Source organism: Notothenia rossii, assembly GCF_949606895.1.
Source record: "Notothenia rossii genome assembly, chromosome: 7".
In the NCBI taxonomy this organism is placed as follows: Eukaryota; Metazoa; Chordata; class Actinopteri; order Perciformes; family Nototheniidae; genus Notothenia; species Notothenia rossii.
The window spans coordinates 8,236,230-8,251,025 of NC_136905.1; the positions used below are offsets into that span (position 1 = coordinate 8,236,230).

At 43.4% G+C, this 14,796-nt stretch overlaps 1 protein-coding gene across 3 annotated transcripts in view; it reads left to right on the forward strand.

Annotated features, from left to right (window-relative positions):
• LOC307013839 (nectin-2) overlaps positions 1–14,796 on the forward strand; it is a 93,959-nt gene that overhangs the window by 10,158 nt on the left and 69,005 nt on the right. Inside the window, exon 1 of one of the 3 annotated variants that reach the window (XM_079641385.1) lies at positions 4,760–4,806. The exons of the other annotated variants lie outside the window; for them this stretch is intronic. The gene's annotated coding sequence lies outside the window, so the exon portion shown is untranslated. Of the gene's footprint in view, positions 1–4,759; positions 4,807–14,796 lie in introns of those variants that run through there. 3 annotated transcript variants of the gene reach the window in all.

Consider the following 14,796-nt stretch of genomic DNA (forward strand, 5'->3'; position numbering starts at 1 on the left):
TGCCTCCTTCCCTCTCCTCCTCTCTCTGGTGTTTATTTACATATAAAGGGATGAAGGTAAGGGCTGTCAGGATGGATTGATGAATGGCGAGAGGCCATGGGTGAGGGGATCTGGGCGTTTGATGGACGCCCCTGTCAGTCAGGATACTACTTAAAGAATTGGCTCGTTCGTTATTGTATAAAGGTGTGCATTAGCATTCCTCTCAGCACTGGTGTCCTTTCTGTACTCGTAGATCAGAATCAGAAGTGCTTTAATAGTCCCACAGCGGGGACATTTACAGGGATACAGCAAAAGTGGCATAGCAGGAAACTGGCAAGTAGGGATGTCCCGATCACCTTTTTTTGCTCCCGATCCGATTCCGATCATTTGATTTTGACAATTTGCCGATACCAATTTTTCCCGATCCGATCTTTATGCAATGCATTAAGGGAAAAAAAAGCATTCAAGTTGTCCCTTAAGGTTATTTTTTTAATTTAAATTGGATATTCTATCCAACATGGATATAGCTTCTTTTTTCACAGCAGCATTGGATCAGTTCAGTTGTGCAGCATTGGATCAAAACAAAATAAAGCTTATCAGTGCTCGTTAGCTTACTGCTACAATTAGACACTGCGCCCTGCCCACTCTGTTGCCAGATTTGAGAGAAATAAGCAACAAGGTCTATGAAAACAAGCCCCAAAGAAGCAACACATACATGATGTTGTGTCATTTGAAACCAAAACTAAGGCCTCAGGGTGACTTTAAGACTTGAACATGGTCATTTTTGTTTTGTAACGTTGAAAACCTATTTTTTAAAAAGTATTTATAAAAAAAAAATAAAAAAAAATCCCGATCCCCGATTTTTTTCTCACCATTCCGATCTTTTGAAAATCACGTGATCGGCTCTGATCCTCGATCACGTGATCGGATCGGGACAACTCTACTGGCAAGCAATCATTTAAAAAGATAACATAAAGACAAATAAGTTCACAACCATGGATAGAAAATGAGTAGCAGCAATTAAAAAAAAACACTAAGTGACATAAATAACATTAACTTTATAAAAATGAAATGTTGGGACATTTATCAAAATGTATGCTTTTACATAAACGTGACTATTGCACATTACAATTGCAAGTGTTTATATTGCAGATTAGAGGTTTAAGTATTGTGTTGGGGTCTGCCAGGGGCCGTGTTGGTTTTACACCCTGACAATAACATCTAACATCATCTCCATAATAACATGGCTTTAAAGGTCCAAAGGAGCGGAAATGAAAGCGTTGTTTAGACTGGTATCAACATTTCGTTACAAATAACCTCTCCACTGACAGAGACAGTGTGCCGCGACGCACGTCTCCCCTTTTGAAAAAAGGCTCGTCCCTTTTTAGATGACATAATTATGCAGTGTCAACGTGTGACAAGCTGAGCGTCGCTGCATTGGAAGAATTAATATGCACAGCGTAGGAGGGAGCCTGTCCATGATCTACTAATGCTTAGCCACTCACTCCTCTCCACTCTTTGGGGAAGCCATCACATTTTGGAGCAAGTTATCTCTGAAGTCATCACGGCTAATGCTCCTCTGGCTTCTTTTTCCGCCCAGTCGTATGTTTTAAAGGACTTGTATTATCTCCGTCTGTATTGCATGCATTTGTCAAGTATAATGAATGCACTTGAGTTTTAACTTGGTCATTTGATAATCATTCTAGGGTTAATTGGCCAGAAGGGAATGTGATATTATCTATGATAGTATAGTAATGCCAGTCTGATTACATACTGAATGCATGATTCAATAATATACTTTAAGCAGTACAGATGTTAATGTGGCACTTCAGATCCAATGTAAATACACATTATTAAAACAAATATGACTGTCATATTAAATGAACTGTTATTTGAGAGACTTTCCCATCCTTGTCACCATAACAAACTTGGATATGAAATGAAAGAAAGAAATACACTACAGTCCAAGATGAAACCAAACTTTGCAAATCACTTTGAAATAGATTTTTCTGGTGGGATTAAAGTTGTACTGTATCAATAGTTCTGGTGCAGACAGTGTAGTTGGAGAGCAGCTGCCCACATCATATATCATAACACTGATCACAGGTCAGCCGGAGATGTTACAGAACGTACGGGCGGAGATACTGCAGCAGCTCTCTGCCCGAGGAGATAAACTGTCACAAGAAGCTGAGTTTTCACCATGGTTATCTCAACTTGAGCCGATAAACACGCTTTTAAAAATGGGTTGTTAATCTTAAGCAAAGCAGTGGAATTACGCAGTTTTTTTCTTACTCTAGTTTTGCCAAAGCCGCATTAGAGATGTAACAAGATCAGCCAAGCAGCTGTATATCAGTGTCCGTATGGAGGGGATCTGTCGGACACATCAGCAGCCAGAAGGAGTTTATTCACGGCAGAAAAGCCACACATTTCAAGATTTGAGGAGACTTATTGTCACTACAATGTTACACACGCACGAAAGAAGACAATTGAATACAACGTTTCGTAAAGAAAACATTTGTAATGAAAGATAATGATAACAATATTAATGTAATAGATAGTTCCAGTTTCTTAGTTCTGAACAATCGCTACTTGTTCTGTGTCTTACTGTATATGACACTACACTGAATGAATTTATATTTTTGGACTTTTAGATGTACACGTCAAGCAATTTGAAGACATCATGTGGGGCTTTAGAAAATTACATCACACTTCACAATTTTCTTTTTTCTTCACAGATCCAACAATTAATGGAATAATAATGATTAATATAATAATATAGTTAAGATTTATTGGCAGGAAATAGGAGTGTCTTTCTGCCCTAGAAAAATGTAATTGCTTACCTGCTCAATAAGGCTTGATAATATTTCAAATAATGACAAAACCGATAACTTTGATTTAATATATTTAATATTTCACTAGTGCATACCAAGAACTATGTTCACATTCACTTAGAGTTTCAGTCTGTCGATGAAAGTCCCCTGAAAAACCAAGAGCTTACAACACAGGGCGTGAGCGGCTCTCTGAGAAGTGGATTCACTTGATTTAAGATTTTAATAGACTACTGTATGTACCCACTGAATGGTTTGTAGCTGCTGCAGTTATTGGACCAATAACACATGGCATCAAACAATGGGTGACTACTGTGATTGGCTGTTATAAAAACCATAAATCCTTGTTTATAGATCAGGGTACAAAGAGGATTGTATGCAGGTAACGATTGCCTCGAAGTATTGATTCTTTTTTGTCCTGAGATATTTCAGTCGAGTGCCGTAACCCAGCCCAAACAATAACACTATGAAAGTCTCATTATGTATCGGCTAAACTTGGTGTATGACTGTGTTGTGATTGTGTGTTTTTTAATTGTTTGTGACTGTCTGAAACTTTGCTGTTACCATTCTTGGGCCAGGACTCTCTTGAAAAAGAGATTTTGAATCTCAATGATACCTATCCTGGTTAAATAAAGGTAAAATAAAAAAATCAAGGTTACACTAGATTGACAGGGCCACAGGTGCTGATAAGTAAATATCTGTGTTGAATCAAGGCTGCTTTCAGGAATTTCTGACAAATTGGAGACATGGGCCAGTCCAGCAGAAATTCATTAGATCACCTGACAGTTGAGAAAGCCTCCTTGTGCTTTGTCTGCAATGGCAGAAGCAACGAAAGGAAAGGAAACTGCAGAGATCATGTGAATTGCATGCAGTAGGATGAGCAAAAGGAAGAGGCGAGTGCAGGTCTCTGCTGCTGGAGGTAAATGTATGTTGGCAGCAGCTTAAGGGAGGAAAAGAGTGAGAGCTGGAGGAGAGAGAAGCCTGTTACTGAACCATCAGAGCTGGTAATGAGACACAGGTGCAGCCGGGGAACCACAACCCCATCAGAGAGGCTGGAAAGTAGTCTAAAACACTGTAGAGGCACAAGAAGGAGACTCAACGCAACATTTCACTTTGACGGAACATTATTACTTATTAGCATCCGCACCCCCATAGGAGTTCTCGAACAATCACCCGAAAACAATGGGCACCCTGGGGACGCACCATTACTCCGGGCGCCCGGGCTTTATCTAACTATTCATTTGCATCTATTTCGGGCGCCTAGTTAAAAAATCACAAGTGCAACATATTAAAAATGAACCCGACACACAGCCCCGTCGTAAGAACAATTATGTGTCTTTGTTTGCAGTTCATCATCATCATCTCTGATCATCTCATTTAGACTTGCTTTTTAAACATATGCTAATGAACGAGGCGCCGGGAAAAGCCAAAGCGTTGCAACACTGCGAGTGATTTCAGCACTTGATTGTTAATGAACTTATATTTGGGGTGCGCTCGCTAAAAACAGAACGTGTTGGATTAGTTGGAGAAGCTGCTGCGAAAATTGGTTAGCAAGCAAGGATGCATTGAGAAAAAGATTAAGGAGGACCGAGGGGAGAATGTAAGGTGACGGATTGAGATATGGGAGAGAGAGGGAAACGAAGGAAGAAGGGCACAAGCTGCACAGGAAAAGGTGTTAAGAAGTGTCAGGGGCATTTAATCTGAGGGGGGTGTGTGTGTGAGGATGTGAGAAGCACATACACACTCCCTGCCGCAGGCTATAGGCGGGGTGACTACTCTCTGCTGCTGCACTTGTTTTTCATCTCCAACTTCCGGATCTGTGAAATGCACGAAGCAGATGGAGGGGTTTAGCAGGGGAGGAATCCCCACAGTAAACAAGTGTGCGGGCGATACAGCGCAGGTGCAGTCAGGGAGGGAGGGCATGTGGGTGCGTGGATTTTGTTTGAATGCTAGACATCAGAGTGTGTAAGAGAATGGCCTTTTGAATTCAGCCAGTACTGTGAGTAAATATTTTGGAAGAGGCATGCTGCGTTTGTAGATTGTTCCTTTAAGCCGGCGGGGGTGACTTGACTTGAAGGAGATGAGAAGGGAAGGATGGAGGAAACTGTGAAGCAGCAGCTATGTTTACTCCACCATGCAGAGAAGTGGACACAAACTGGGCTTTGTCTCGCCCGGGCTAACGTAGCGTTAGAACTAGCTGTGAGACCTCGGAGACGCTAGCATGAACTGCTTTGCTCTTTCCCCTTCATTTGCTGCCAAATGACATCGCCTACTCTGCTCCGGGGTTGCCCTCGCTGCCAGTGGCGGCCATCATGAATGAACAATGTGCACGGCTCAGGGTCCCTGCCTCTCCTCGGGGTGCTACTCGCAGGCCGAAGGTGTTCACTACAGGACATGGAGAAGCTATGCATAAGAGGATACTCACGCTGAGGCGGGCTTGTTAGAGAGATGTTTGATCCGTCTCATTTTCTACTGTGCCACCACGGCGTGAGTAAGAATAAACACTTGGAATAACACGTACAAGCCAAACACGCAGCAGTGTGACCCCTGTGGTGGAGCATGTATTCTTTTGTTTTTTTGCTATTGTGTTAGGGGCAGGGCAGCTCCAGTGGGGGGGATGAGGGATAAGAGGGGTCATTCATTCATCACACACACACACACACACACACACACACACACACACACACACACACACACACACACACACACACACACACACACACACACACACACACACACACACCTCCCTCACAGACCTTTCATCTTTACTCTCACAGGCTTCTCTTGTTCTGTCAGTCTCGCTGAAGAAAAAAGAGGGGAGAGATGGGAGGAAGGATGTCAGGGAGGGTGGGAAAACGGACAACAAGTAATTTGAGTTCTCTGTAAAATCATCCACCAAACCCCGCCTTACTCCGTCCGCCTCATTGGGGAGAAAGAGTAACAGGTTGCAGAGGTTCTCTCTGCCATTTGCTTTTCATCTTCTTCCACCGTGTATCTCTTTAATTGTATCTTCTCATCTCATCCTCTCGTTGCCTCGCCTCCCCTCCACTCTTCCTCTGTCCATCCCTTCTCTCCCCCGGGCGTGCCTCAGTGGGTCGGTTCCAGTCTGTCTGTTCGCTGATGACTCCACTTGGAGCAGATGTGATTCTCAGCAGCTGTTGCTCTGCAGCATCAACCCCTCATGCCCCCTCTCCCCCCCCCCCTCTCTTCTATATCTCTCTCCGCCTTCCCTCCAATGTCTCTTATGTTATTTATCTACATATGTTTGTTCTCTGCTGCAGCGTAACTCGACTGTAAATGTTTTCTATGTTCTTATCTCAAGTCTTCTTTGTCTTCCTCTGACCAGCCTCAGCAATTAGTTTCATTTTCCAGCCTCCCCGCTGCAGCTGTTTACATTCAAAGCACATTAGGATTTTGGTCATAACAATAAGTCTGGGGTCCCTGTGTGTTTGTCTGCCACGTGAATGCCAACTGTCACACTGTAATCATGTGAAACAAATGCCGGCCATTGACGGCAGCACTGCAGAGGGCAGAGGGGAGCGTATTGTTCCGCCGTAAATCTGGCAAAATGAGAGAAAAATGTTGAATCGCTGTGTGTTTATCTAAGCAAGTGTGTGTGTTATGGAGTTATTTTCTCTCCAACACATACCACAGTTTTGTTCGAAGCCAGGCCCAGAGCTAGAATAGGAATCTGTCTGTTTAGCCTGATGTTCAGATGTATGGAGACCAAATGGGATTTGGACACTTAAAGAATGATGAAGTGGTTTTTTATTAAGGCTTACTCCCATCAGTGCCCTGCGCTTCTTCACAGAGACTTATTTGAATCTTTATTGGCTGGTTAATTTATTTCGGTCTCTTTTGCCTCCATTTCTGTGGGGATTGTCTGGCTGGTGAACTGAGCATCCTCTGACAGGTGCCTTCTTGTCTGAGATTAAAAGAGAAGAGGAGAATAGAGGGGTCAAGTCACTTTGATGACTTCAGCCCGGAGGATTGTGTTTCTGGACAGACGTGTGGTTGCATCTGTGCGGCAGGGCCAGTGTGTGTGTATTTGTGCAGAGGCATGCGTGTGTGTCACATCTGTAATTGGCTGCTCACAGCTCGGCCTCTGATCTTGTGGAAATCTGGGATCAGCGTGGCAGATCCGCGAGCTAATCAACACTCAGAGCCGGCACGCAGGAGCATCAACCTGCGCCTCGCCCTGCAGGCTGGAATATCAGCGCATGCGGGATTTAATCGCTTCAGAAATCCCTTAATGGGAAACGTTACATGCAGTCTAATTTGAGGATGTTGAGATAAAACTTTCCGTGTGTGTATTTGAGGTGAGAGCAATGGTATTTGGTGTGCACATGACTGAAACACAGATAAGAGGTATCGAGCGACACTTTGCCCTCTGTGCTCTGAGATGATAAGGTTGCAGCGAGGCCAAATCACCGGTGGCTCTCTTTGCACTTTACCCTCTCCGGTCCCTCTGGGCTGTGACGGCTCATGGTGGCATACGGCACAGCGCCATTGTGAAATTCATAAGGAGGAATCATCACTCATTCCTGGTTCCCCTTTGAGGACCGCGCTAATTAGCTGGCGTCTGTGATTAGTTGGCTTGTGTTTGATCTGCTTCACTCCTCTCGCTCTCAGTTGGGAAAGGCTGCCTGCCTGGGCCAGGATTTGGCTGCGAGGTGCACCAAACACACGCGAGCTGACACACAACGACTGAAAAACAACACACACAAAGATGCGCACAGCGGCACACTTTTCCCTGCCTTTCGGAGACTCTGCAGGTGGCTCTGAGACACAGTATCATACACAAGCACAAACAAGCAGCAGCAGTGCTCCAAACCAAAGCATGCAGCGACAGAGTACAGCTGTTAATATTTCACTAGTGCATACCAAGAACTATGTTTACTTTCACTCTGAGAGTTTCAGCCTGTCGATGAAAGTCCCCTGAAAAACCAAGCGCTTACAACACAGGGCGGCTCTCAGAGAAGTGGATTTACTTAAAGGAGGGGTAGGTACGTTTGAGAAACCGGCTCAAGATACACTTGTTGTTATATTCCATGGAATGCTCTTAACATCCCGATAGCAATGAATATCTGAAGTGCTTTGACAATAAATCCATTAAAAAATGTAATCTGTGGAACCCGTACTGTAAAAAGCACGACCAATCATTTTAGCGGCCGGCTAAAAATGATTGGATGGCCTACCTGCCTGTCAGCCTTCCATCTGTGCACAAACTTATCTCATGCCCTCATTGGTCATGTGCGCGTTCGTGTGTTTTGGAGGAGGGGCTCTGTAAGGAAGTGGCAGATTTGTTCTGGTTGTGTATTTTCAAATTCTAGCACACTCGAGCTGGTTTCTCCAAAATTACCGACCCCACCTTTAACTTAAACCCGAGTGATTACATCTGAAGATGGGCGAATTGTGAATGTAATTACATTTGTACAAATCCCCCTTGGCTTCCCTTTTTTCATTAGGTCTCAATGGCAAAGCACAGTAGGGGATATCATTGCTGCATTAATATGACACAAATAGGAGCAATTCTTCAGTGCGTGACAGAGCGCTGTCTAATTACACAGAAGCTGTTACATTGGAGCCTGTCTAACCTTGAAGCTGGCCAGTGGAGCATGGCAGGGCCATCTCTCTCTGTTCAAACCCCATCTATCTATCCCTCACCTCCCAGTCCTCTATCTGTCACTCTGCCTTAAGGCTGTAAATGGCAAACAAAGGCAGCTCCAACACAATGCAATAAGGCGCTGACAGGGGAAGGCAGAGTGTGTTTTTTCTGGTGTGCTGGTGTTTGTTGTTGCTCCTCCTCATGATTTCTGTGAAGGGACTTCAATCATAGGGTGATCAATTGTCGCGTCATTGTGACTGCTGAGCCTTTACGGCTTAAACCAGGCTTCAAACTGCTCTTTGCCTTTCAAACAGGTAACGGTGTTAAAGGGGCCATATATGCTAATTTCACAACCGATTATTTGTATTCAGTGCCTCTACTGTGACATAGGAACATGCTTTAATGTTCTAAAAGGTCTTTATTTCTCTCATAATCGAGGGAACTTTGGGATTTTAGCCTTTGCAGACCATTTACATACGCAGAAACCTATATAACACACACAGGAAAGGGAAACCCACAGGAAGCATAATAGGAAGGAAAGTTGTTTATTCTTCATATAATAATACAAACTAAATAAAATAATGTTTTCTTCCGTCTTGAAATATAATGTTTTCTTTGTTTTAAATATAATTGTTAATTAGCTTTTTTGTTTCATAAGTGTCTTGGTACTCTTGTCTGACAGAAAGTTTTCTATTGAATGGCATTGGACTGGTTGACCTTGTTTTTTTCACTTTTCATCTTGTACACTGACAGCAACAGAAGCTATGATTATTTTCCAGTCAACACCTCATTGTGGTCATGGTGCTTTATGACCCTTTGGAGCTTTGTTGTTGCTATAATAGGTTGTAAAATAACCATTCGTTTCGCCTTTGAATAAACTGATGATTATATATTCTGATAAAAGCCCATCAAAAATGTCAATTTATACTAAGTTAAAAATAAAAAAAGACAAATGCACAAAACCCTCACTTTTGAGAAGCCATGACCTGAATTTGAGCTTGATAAATTACCTTTAATAATGAATAGATTTTCAATTTGTTATTTGTTTTTGTTGACGAAGCCATTAATCAACTAAACATTTCAGCTCCAATGATGTATACAGAGCTAAAGAACACCTTTCAGAAGCTTCAAACATGACGTCCTACAAATAAGTCCAGTAAAATGTTTAACAATCAATTAAGCTGCCATGTAAACACCGTGATGAATAAGCATTGTTAAAAAAGACCGTGTCAGTTGAAAATGAGGGAGCAATTATTCTGAGAACCCATTTACACGGGAACGTTTGCGTTAACGCACCGTATGCGTTTTCAAAAAAGTGTTCTGTTCACACTTATTCGGCTCAATTAACGTGTCCGTTCACATGGGACCGCTGGAAACGCTGTAGTACATATGCCGGGCCTGTAAGTGGCGCTGCTGCCGCCACAAAATATACCAAAAGCAGCGAAGAAGACCCCGGAGCATGGTTGCCATGGTTGCCCTTCTGTTTATTCTCCGTTGTGGACGGCGTGTGCTCCTGCTGTAAATCTCTCCGGTAGTCCACCAGCAGATGAAAAACACCCACCTCTTCCAAGGGACGAGGGAACCGTGCGGCAGAGCTTCCGTTAACATTTGTTTTCGCCGGTCAATATGTCCGTTAAAGTTGAAATCTTCCGGACTAAATTAGAAAAGTGCCGGTCAGAGGTCTTCTTTGTTATTTATTGATCTTTAAAACAAATTGATAACGACTCTATATAAGAATAAAAAATGGATCCTCTCTTTTCCTCCCCCTCTCCTGACAGCCCAGCAGCTGATCTCTGAGCGGGAGAGGCGGGGCTATTTCATCGTTATCAGAAAATGATGGTACTATAGAGGTGTACACACGGAGTCGTTTGATCCCCCAGAGCGTTTCGTTTGCAGATCTATCCACCTTGGGACCCGTTATCGTTTGCGGGGTCCGTTTCTATCGTTTTGTTACGGCCTCGTGTAAACGAAAGGGCTATACGCAAGAGAAACTATGCGGATAAAACCCATATCGTCCTTGTGTAAACGGGGTCTGAGTCACTTTTATCAGTGTTTTGAACCTCTGTTATCTGCCTTTATTAGCTTATCAGCGGACAGAAACTGCGTTGTTCACACCTTTTATTGGAATGAAACCGGGACTTTTTTTTTTAGGACCAGAAGTATTGCGTGACACAAACATCTGTTGAAGTCATGGGTCATTTTTAGGGCTTGGCAATATATAATTATTATTTCAACACCTGTGATATGAGACGACATATTTTCTCAGATTTTGGTGTTCATAAGTGTATTTTCTGAACTTCACAGACTGTTCTAGCTGTTCTATTATTTGCCTTTACCCTCTTAGTCATACTGATGTCTCATTGTTTAAATATTTTATGAAGTTAATTAGTTAACCCTACAATATTGTTGAAATGTATATATTGACGGTTGGATAAAATAAATATATTCTCATATAGCCTAGCCCAAGGTGTTTTTATGCTTTACATGCTACTAACAATATATATATATTTTGTATTTCTCGCTTTATTTTCTTCTTTCTTTCTTTTAGTCTATATGTATAACTTGAGTCATGCACAGGTGCATTTTAAATCATAAATAAAGTGGTTTTGTGATGTATTTGAATTTTTTACCTTGAACTGGGCCATGGAGACAGCCAACCTCGTGTTATCAATAGCTTTTGTCTGATTTATATTTAACAGATTGAGTGGAGAGGGAAGCTAAGGTTATGCACCAGTCCCTCTATGGATCTGTCTCCTTGATCTATACGTCTGTCTGTCTATTAAATCTTCGCTCATTCATCCATCAGCCAGTGTCAAAACAATACACCATGTTCCCAAGGCAAGTTGTCATAGTGACTGTCCTTCAGAGAGTTGATCTTAGCACACAGTACAAAGGAAAGAGACGGAGGGAGGGCCAGAAAGCATCCTCCTTCATGAGAACCTGACGCTTATTACACTCCTACTTTTATTGAGTCTAATAGAAACCACAGTTTGAACATTCTTTCTCTTTTCCTCTCCATCCCCGCCCTCCTCGGTATCACCTTTCCCCCTCCTCCTTAATGAGAGAACTGATGGGCGGGATGTGTTGTAGTGGAAAGTTTCATCTTACCTGCCTCCTATTGAGACTCGTAGACAAAAGGCCGCTCACCTCCGCCCTCGCAGCGCACTGCAGACCTGCGGGGAGGAAACTCCGACGCACACAATGCAGCTGTTCCAGCACACAATGCGTGGATTCTTTCTGCTTTTTAATTGCTTCAGTTATCTATCGACCTCCACCTCTTTTATCTTTTTATTGGTTTGCTACATTCTACCTGCTCGATGTTTAATAATTGCCGTATCTTCTCACCTCCTTGTAGCTCTCATTTGTCTTGTAAAACTAGATTTAATTTAAAAACATGACCTCTTATTATTAAAATGCAGGCGGACCAATCAGCTATCCATATCTCTGACATTTGAACATTAATAATATGAGTCATAACCACAATATATCCCAATTTATGTGAGTGATAATTTTGCAGGTGCATAAACACACAAGTGGTGGGTGTCATATTTTAGAACATAATCTTCTGTTGTCTAAAAATCCATCCCTGCACACTTCTCTCTGTGCTCCTACACAGACCTGCCGTCAGTAATTTGATCCAACTGGTGGTTGTGACGGATGCAGTCTATCATAATATTGGTACACACCTCCTTGTCTGTTTGCTTGTGGTGTCTGACCTTCTGTCTTCCATATGGCCGCCATTGATTTGGTACCACGCTGTGTGATCCTCCTGACAGATTGACTGCGCTAATAGCTCTCATATCACCGTACTGCATTTTAATCCTATAATGTGCAGTATAAATTGGATTAGTCTCTCGCCCCCTCAACTATGAATGATGGGCGTCATGACAGCGTTGTTGACCAATGGGCTTGTCAGGAGTGGGATGCGTGGTGGCCATGACACTCTGGGGAGAGCAGTTGGGAAATAAAGGCCCCCTCCCCAAGGTGGAGGATAGGTGAGCGTTGGAGACAAAGGAAACACAGCTGTGTTTGGGTCCGGAGGCGGGGTTGTCATGGAATTCCTTTCACTTTAACAGGCGGCTCTGTTTTTAATTCGGGAAAGGAATCACACCCAGACTGAAATATATCCTCTGACACCTCGATAGACAGCCAAGTGTTGTTAGGGAGGTGAAAACAAGGACGCACCATCACGTTATGTTAACAACTGTCACACAGAGGGCTGGATGTATACACACACAAGCATGCACATACAGGAAATGATGGATAAAGAGACACACACATACGTAAACAGCATGCCTTGGACATTTGCAGAAGCACAACTACCTGGCACTTTTCTCCAGCTGTGCACTTCTGACTTAGCCTGATCCTTTAATTCACGGCTATTTCCAAACTCAGATGCTGCCAGACTCTGGATGCATACACACACACACACACACACACACACACACACACACACACACACACACACACACACACACACACACACACACACACACACACACACACACACACACACACACACACACACACACACACACACACACACACACACACACACACACACACACAAAGTGTTTTTTGGCGAGCTTCCTGCTGGACCGGATAGAGAAGTGCAGGCCCTCAGAATACTTAATGGGGTCCAGATCAAGATTTTTCCCACACTGACCCATCTGAAAATGGTGTTTCCTAAAGCTTCTGATTTACATTTGTATGCTTGCTCACTGACTGCAGATCTGTCACTTCGGTCAGCCGGCTGTAAAACCCAGAAATCACTTGCAGGGCTAAAATAACACGCCCTGTACAATTACCATGAAGAGTGATGGCACACAGGGCTAGAATGAAGGAGTGAGACAGAAAAAGGAACTAGCAGAGTTGAAACAAAAAAAGAAAAAAGACAAGGAAGAGGAGAATGAGCCAGAGGGATGAAAAGGATTTATTCCAAAATGAAAAGACGGGACAGGGTCATTACACCGAGAGGAGAGAAGAAGTGAGGGATGTGGAGAGAAGGCGAGCTGCGGAGGTAGAATGAAGTGCAGCGCCGGGCAGACAAAGCAGAGCCGGGAGCCGCAGGGGAGCCGGGTGTCTGTCAGCCATCCAGCCAGTTAGTTATTCAGTCACTTATTCAGTGTGCTGGGGCGATAGCAGCGAGGCGGTGTGGAGGCAGCAGTTATTTGTTTGGCTCAGGAGAGCGGTGTCCTCTCTGGCCACAGTAAACTGGCTGTTACGAGCGACACTTTACCGACCCTAAACAGGCCCGGCACCAGAAAAAAACAGCCGTAAAAAACCGTGCCCCCATCGAACGGCCTTGGTCATTTCCCCGTGTTTTGTGTTCTACGTTTCATTCACCTCCTTACTTTGCTGCATTCCTTCCCATCCCTCAGTCATCCTCTGTCGCAGTCATCTCTATCTGACCCTCTCTTTCTTTCTTTCGCTCTCCTTTCCCTCCCTCTCCTGGGTCAGGTACAGTGTAGATGTTGGTGTTTATCAATAATGAAGAGATGAGAGGAGGAGGAGGAGAGCACACTGCTTTCCTTCTTACCCGGGGATTAATTATTTACCCAGTGGAGAAGAGTGCTTCTCCATCCTGAGCGCGTGTGTGCGTGGCTGCCTGTCTAAATGTGGTTATACCTTACCTAGCAGTTGTACGTGTGGAGATGTGCTTTGTCTCACCACACACACACACCATTGTATCTCTTATGCACGGTTTTCCCTTAGCCTGGCAGATGCTAAATGATTTAGCATGGTGTGTATGTTGTTGGTTGTTGGGTTCATCTGTTGGGAGGTGTGATACTCTGAAGTTTAACCAAAGAACCCAGCATGTATAGTTGATGGATTACTCCTGTTTTTTCCAATTTCATTCAAACGTACACGATTCCTATTTCAGACATGTTTGACCGCCGGAGTTTGCTCGACCTGAAATATTCAGTTTGTGCTATGCACAGAGCTGAGGGTTAGATAGAGGAGGTCCACAGAGAGATGCATGCATGGGGGTTATGGTGTATGTAATTCCATGTCAGAGACCCTGTAGTTAAATTTCTGCGAGGTCCCATTGTGAATTCTTTGACTTTGCCAGTTTCCTCCAACTCATGCATACTGTATGGACGTAGTCTCCCTGCAAGACTAAGGTCACAGTCCAGCTGGAGGCAGGACGTTTGAAATGTAAAAGCTGACGTTTTTAAAGGGGAATATAAAACTGTATTTTTTAAGGGTTCTTTAAACTTCCCTGCCGGGTCTTTCTCATTAACAGGTTGCACTTAATTGAATTGGCAAATGCTTATTTTTGCAAATATGATTCGCTCCATTCCTAAGGCATGTTTGTTATAAACAGGCAGCTAAATAGCAATACGCATCAGTGTACACACACTGACACACACACACCTC